The sequence below is a fragment of the Arvicanthis niloticus genome, chromosome 6 (genome assembly GCF_011762505.2).
Source record: "Arvicanthis niloticus isolate mArvNil1 chromosome 6, mArvNil1.pat.X, whole genome shotgun sequence".
Lineage (NCBI taxonomy): Eukaryota > Metazoa > Chordata > Mammalia > Rodentia > Muridae > Arvicanthis > Arvicanthis niloticus.
The window spans coordinates 81,105,230-81,111,346 of NC_047663.1; positions in this window are offsets into that span (position 1 = coordinate 81,105,230).

The following is a 6,117-nucleotide window of genomic DNA, read 5'->3' on the forward strand; positions in this document are numbered from 1 at the left end:
TGTATTAATCTGATACTTAGAGAAGTGCTTTGATAAGGAAGAAGACATAAGGGAGGTTGGGAGGGAAGACCTCAACTTTTGTTAAGTTAGTCAAAGGATTATTTACTAATAACTAGAATGTTTTCTCTGAAACCTGTCTCCCTCAAAGGAATTTCCCAGAACTCTATCAACATCACCAGACTTTCTTCTGTGGAAACATGATTTTTGACTACAACGGAGAAAAGAACACAATGGTATTTGAATGAGTTCTGACACAGTAGACTTTCCCCTTTTCTATTTTCAAATGTAAAACTTAAGATTCCTGCTAGAATATAAGCACCAGTATGCCATAAATGAAGTTTCTTCTGAAATTCCTTCTTTCTGTGACTGAGACAACCAGGATTTTCCCCTTTTGGAAAGCCTCAAGTATAGCAGTGTGTCAGATTAAAACTGATCTGAGAATGGTATTATTAGATTAATGAGATAATTAGCAAAATTCACAGCTGCACCCTTTGACAAACATGTTCGGAGCCTCTGAGCTAATGAGGCAGACCATAAAGTTTTCGAAAATGAAATTTACAGAAACATTTATTCAACTGATATTTATTGTGAACACTGATTAGAAAAGGCTATGAATTCTAAGAAACTACGTTGCTGTAGATGGTAATCAGGAGGCTGTTTTCAGAGTGATTTGGGACTTCTTTATTCATAACTATATGCAAAAATTGTATTATATGTGTGCTTTTACATGCATATCTATAGTTCAGTTGGAAGATATTTATTACCAGCTTTCATAATTGAACCACTAATGAGGTGGTAGAATCACAGCCATGTGTCTCTATCAGCCAAAATATAAATCAAAAATCTTGTTACTTTCAAAAGACATTATTTCTCTGTTTTTTCCCTTCTTTCTTCTTTGTGAGGGCTCATGAGACTAGTTTCTGAGAGGGTACATATTATTTCTAAGCATTTAAATAATCTTTCAAATATCTTCCTAATAAGGAAGTAAGGAATTTTCTCCTGTTGTCAAAAGTGCAGCTGTGGGTTTTTCTAATTGCTCAATTAAACTAATGATACACTTTCCCTATCATTATCTAACTAATAAGTCTTAGCACTCGGGTTCTGGTCTTTGATGGCACCATCTTGTTTGTCTTTTGATAATATTGACTTGAGAAGTTGTTTCTACGTGTTTCTTATAATTCAATACCATAAGCTCCATGTTTCCCACTATGACTAGGTTGCCTACTGAACATTGAAAAGTAGTGGTTTAGCTGAAGATGTCACCTCATTTAAAGATTTTTTTCCTCTTTGAGTGTCACCTACCTAAGTCCTAAAAGTATATGATAACTAAATAAAGGGGTTTTTTTTAAATCTAAAGAAATATCTGAATCAAATGATCAATGAGCAAAACAACAAATGGATACAAATTATCTTCTGGCTAACCTAATATTTTAAGGCCTGAAGTTTACCCAAAGTACACTTATTTATTTCTAATACAATATAAAGCAAATTGGAAAATAGATTGCTATATGTTGTTATAATCGGTTGTCAATATGTTTGTTTGTAATGACTTTTCAACTGAAACTAAAATTCAATCTTCCCTTTACAGTTCTCCAAACATTTCAAGAATGAAGTTGCCCCATAAATCTCTTTATATAGTATCATTAACTATCCAAATCTCAAAACTTTATAGCTTTTATGGTTTTTCAGTTTCTGATATAGGTGGAAAAAATACTTCTCTTATTAGGCAAGTCTTACTGACTAAGATGGTTGTTTTCCTCATTACAGGCATTGGCTCTACGTAACCCACCTCCTATAACAAACATGTCAGGGACAGGTTTAGTCTAGAACACCTGCCCTTTGACCTCTGAGCTTGAGCATCCCCTCTCTCTGTATTTCCAGAGAAGAACCCTAGTTGACCAGAGATTTGAAAGGATTCACTTCCCAGTAAGAAATATTGCTGAGTTGCCAGTGCCATCTTGTTCTGGAGCAGGGCTACCATATTTTTAGGCTGATCTTGATCCTAGTGGACTGTTAAGTCACAGTGCAGAATTTCTAACCCTATGTGCTGTGAAATGAAGGACAACTCACTGTTTCCTAGTTCTAGGGAACTCTGTGATTTATTGAAGTACTGTTTTTACCCAACTTTCCTAATTTCCCTGTGAAGTGTGTTCATCTTTTCATTCCCAATTCCATTCCATTATTACAGCTTAGCAAGTCTAACCTTTACCCTAGTCCCAACGGTTTTTGATGTTCCGTATCCTTCCTCACTGACCTGAACAGAAAGTTTCCTAACATCCTGAAATTTTACAATTTGATATTTTGAGCATAGAAAAAATAATGCTGAGAATTGATGTACCATTAAAGTGGCACACTGTTTAATAGTAAATATACAAATCACTAATTTTAATGAAGGTGTACAATATATTTTTCTATACGTAAAAAGTAAAGTAATTAAAATAATCTTTGAAAATGCTTTACTGTTTACTCTATTAACAGAGTTAATAATGAAGAGAACTTGAGGACAGGGTATTATTTTCAGCTTTGTTTTAATAATGAAAGGAAATATATTTAGAATGAAAATTTCTGTACAAATACCATTTTTGTTTTCTTTAAACTATTTAATAATGTATTCATTCATATGTATTTTTATTTTATTTCAATGTTTGTTCCTTTTGAAACACATATAGAAGAATAAAACTCTTTCCATTTCTTTGAAGAATTGTGTTGGGATTTTGATGGGGATTGCAATGAATCTGTAGATTGCCTTTGGTAAGATGGCCATTTTTACTGTGTTAATTATGCCAATCCGAGAACGTGGGAGATGGGTTGGGGAGGAGTTATGAGATGTGGGACAATTGGAGGATGGACCAGGAGGGAAATAAAATTTAGAATTTAAAATTAATTAATTAATTAATTTAAAAAAATAAGAAGAAAACTTCCAGTCTCTTGCCTGGATTTTTAATAAAACTATTTTATTATTTTAAGCTGTTAATCATTTAAGACAGTAATCAAAGCTAAGAAATTTCCCCCAAGAAAATTAAAACTAAGCAATTACCTACGACTGTAGAAGTTTAGAAATATATCTTACCCTATCAAGTACATTGGAAGACAGGCCAGCATAAAGCCTATGATTATACAGAACTTGAAGGTATGTTCTGATTACTGTCAGTGGTTTGAAGAGGACATTATCCATATGCCACTCAAAACCTAAACATGTTTATATATTCACTGTCAACAAAATCATAAATAATAAATGTAGTATGTCAAGGTCTAGAGTTATATCAGGAAAATAGCAATAGCCAAAAAAAAAAAAAATTACAAATACAAATGAGAATTAGAAAATACAATTACAATTAGAAAATACAAATACAAATTAGATTTGTACAGAAAACACAAATCTAATTTTGAACTTTTTTTTTTAATTGGAGTTTTATATTTAACCTGTTGATTCTTTGGTTGGCTTGAGAAGCAAGCAAACAAATAAACAGAATTTATTTCACCCAGATAGTATTCTAACTTTCCCAAGCATTAAAAACTCCATTGTTTTCTACTTGAAATTTTCATAGCTTTAGAAACTTTCGTTGGCCTCTAAAAGGAGGATTTTCTTTCTAAATATGGGTATCAGACATGGTGTAGGAAAAGATTCCCTTTTCTACATCATCTTTTAATACATTGAGTATTGTCTTGGACAAGTACCCCTGTGCATACTAAGCTCACTCTGTAGCATCCTCTTGCTCTCATTCAGCAAAGTAAACAAACATTCTGTTGGGGTTAAGGATTAATGGCAAGGAACCGCATGACTGTACAGCATGTAACCTTGAGGGAAGAGATCAAGGGAAATGCCAGTCAAACACCTGCCCTTAGTGCAGTTGCTAATTAATTCGTGAACATTGACTCGGGTTGCAGATTTGCTAGTGTACAAGGGAATCAAGTCCCATCCTATAAATACCGCCTTGATTTAATGAGGCTTTAATAGGATTAAATGGTTTTAACTTTATGACTTCATGTTTTTGATTACGGCTGTATAGTGCTTTTTGATATGGATAGATAAGATTTTCACTGAGTTTCTGTAGTAGAGAGCAAATGAAAAGCAAATGGAATAAAAAAGGGAACCGAGTCTCCTTAGGTTATTTTCTGGGATTTTAAAATAAAATTAAATGTTAAAATGATCTCCTATCTCAAAGTAAACATGATAAGTTATTCAGAGTCTCCATCAAAGTTAATTAACATCTATTTAAGTAGGCAATTTTTATTAGTGTGGATCTGAACTATTTTGCCCATACTAAGTTCACAAATTTATATGGGGATGGATTCTCAATCACTGTTTAAATTATGTTTGCTATTAGATTTGGAAGTGACATATTGATGTTAACTTGTCATTTTGAAAGACTTCAATCATAATATCAAAACAGTGTGATTTTTTTTTTATTGGATGCTACAGGTTTCTAATACTAAAATTTAACTTTGAATTCTCAGAAATGCTGAAAAGCAATTTGGCCTTGCTATCATTTACATGCTTGAATGGCATTATCATATCATCTACTGGTAATCTTCAAGTCCCAGTTTAGACTTTCTTAATACCTTTGTCCTCACTTGAGTCAATATTACTAAAAGTTACTACTAAAATATATGCAAATACAGAAGTATGTGGAACATATATGAGATCACTTTTTTTTATAACTACTGTTCATAACAATACAAAGGAGAATATGTCACTCCTTGCTTATGAATCAGTAGAAATTCTTGTTGGAATCCTGAGTATGGTGCTTAAGTTGGGCCTGTTCTCCATCCCATCCTTCTACACTACAGGGTTACAGGATCTACAGTCACTTTAGTGAACAAAACAGAAAATTATTTATTATTAAAGAGAAAAGTTTTAGAGCAAGCTACCAAACAGAAAAAAAAAAGTGTTTTAGGGTCCAAGGAAGAAATAACTCTTCTGGTTTCACAGAATTAACTGGAATACAGTTTATTTTAGAAAGCCAAGCTATAACCCATAAAATGGCAGATGGTGTCAAAACCTTCTCCAATTCCCATTAATTGTCCCATTCAAGTACTTCTATTTAATAATGGTGGCGAGTCAAACCCTTAGGAGTTTTGTCTTTTGCCCTACTCCTTTCATATTGCATCATTGGATGTTGTTGATGTCTATAAATTTTAAAACTAGTAATTGAAATCATGTGTTGCTTTGTTCTTTATCAGTATCTTCCTATATTGTTTTGTTATAAATGGCAAGGAAGAACAAGAAAATCACTTATTTCTTGGGGGTGAAGATGCCCTTATATTCTTCATATTTTTTTAAAACTCCTAGAACCAATACTTGCACAAAATAATGTAATAATAATTGTGTGGTGAATCATTGAAAACTTGAGAGAATAAATGAATGAGTATATAAATCATATTTTCCATATGTCAAACAGATAATGATTTCGGGTTTCTGTATAATTCAGAGTACATTTGTCAATCTTGTGATATTGAAGAATTTATGATTCTGGCACAGTTTATGACAACTTTTAATATGTTTAAACAGTTTTGTAACTGAGTTTCTACGCAAAATAACCAAATGTTTTCTTTTATAATCAAAATTGAATTTATGAGGTGCAATCTGCTCATGAAACCATGATATGATCAAGAGGTTGCATTCTTCTGTGGTTCTAGGATATTATAGGAATCTAGAATCTAGATTATTCTAGATATATTTTATAAAATTATAAAATAATGCTCATTACAAATATTTAGGAATCCTTATCTCTCTATGAAATTTTATTTTCTATTTACTGATCCCATATCAATTGTGCTGGGAAAAAATATATATATTATTTGTCAAAGTAAAAATTAGTGAGGTGGTCTGTCCAACAAACACATATTAATTCATTGATTACACAGAAAGCAAACCAAAAAACCCATAAGATATGTAGTTATCAGTACTTGAAATTCCAAATAAAAACCAATAGATTTCTACATGACTCAGCACATTCACTAGCATTCTAATAATATAATGATAGCTGAGACTATTTTTTTTTTATAAGTAGAAAAGTTTATTTGGGCTCATGCTTCTGCCATTCCAGTTGATGATGGAGTCACATCCAACTGTGAGGCAGCTCACCATGGTAAAAGTGCATGATGGAGCAGAAA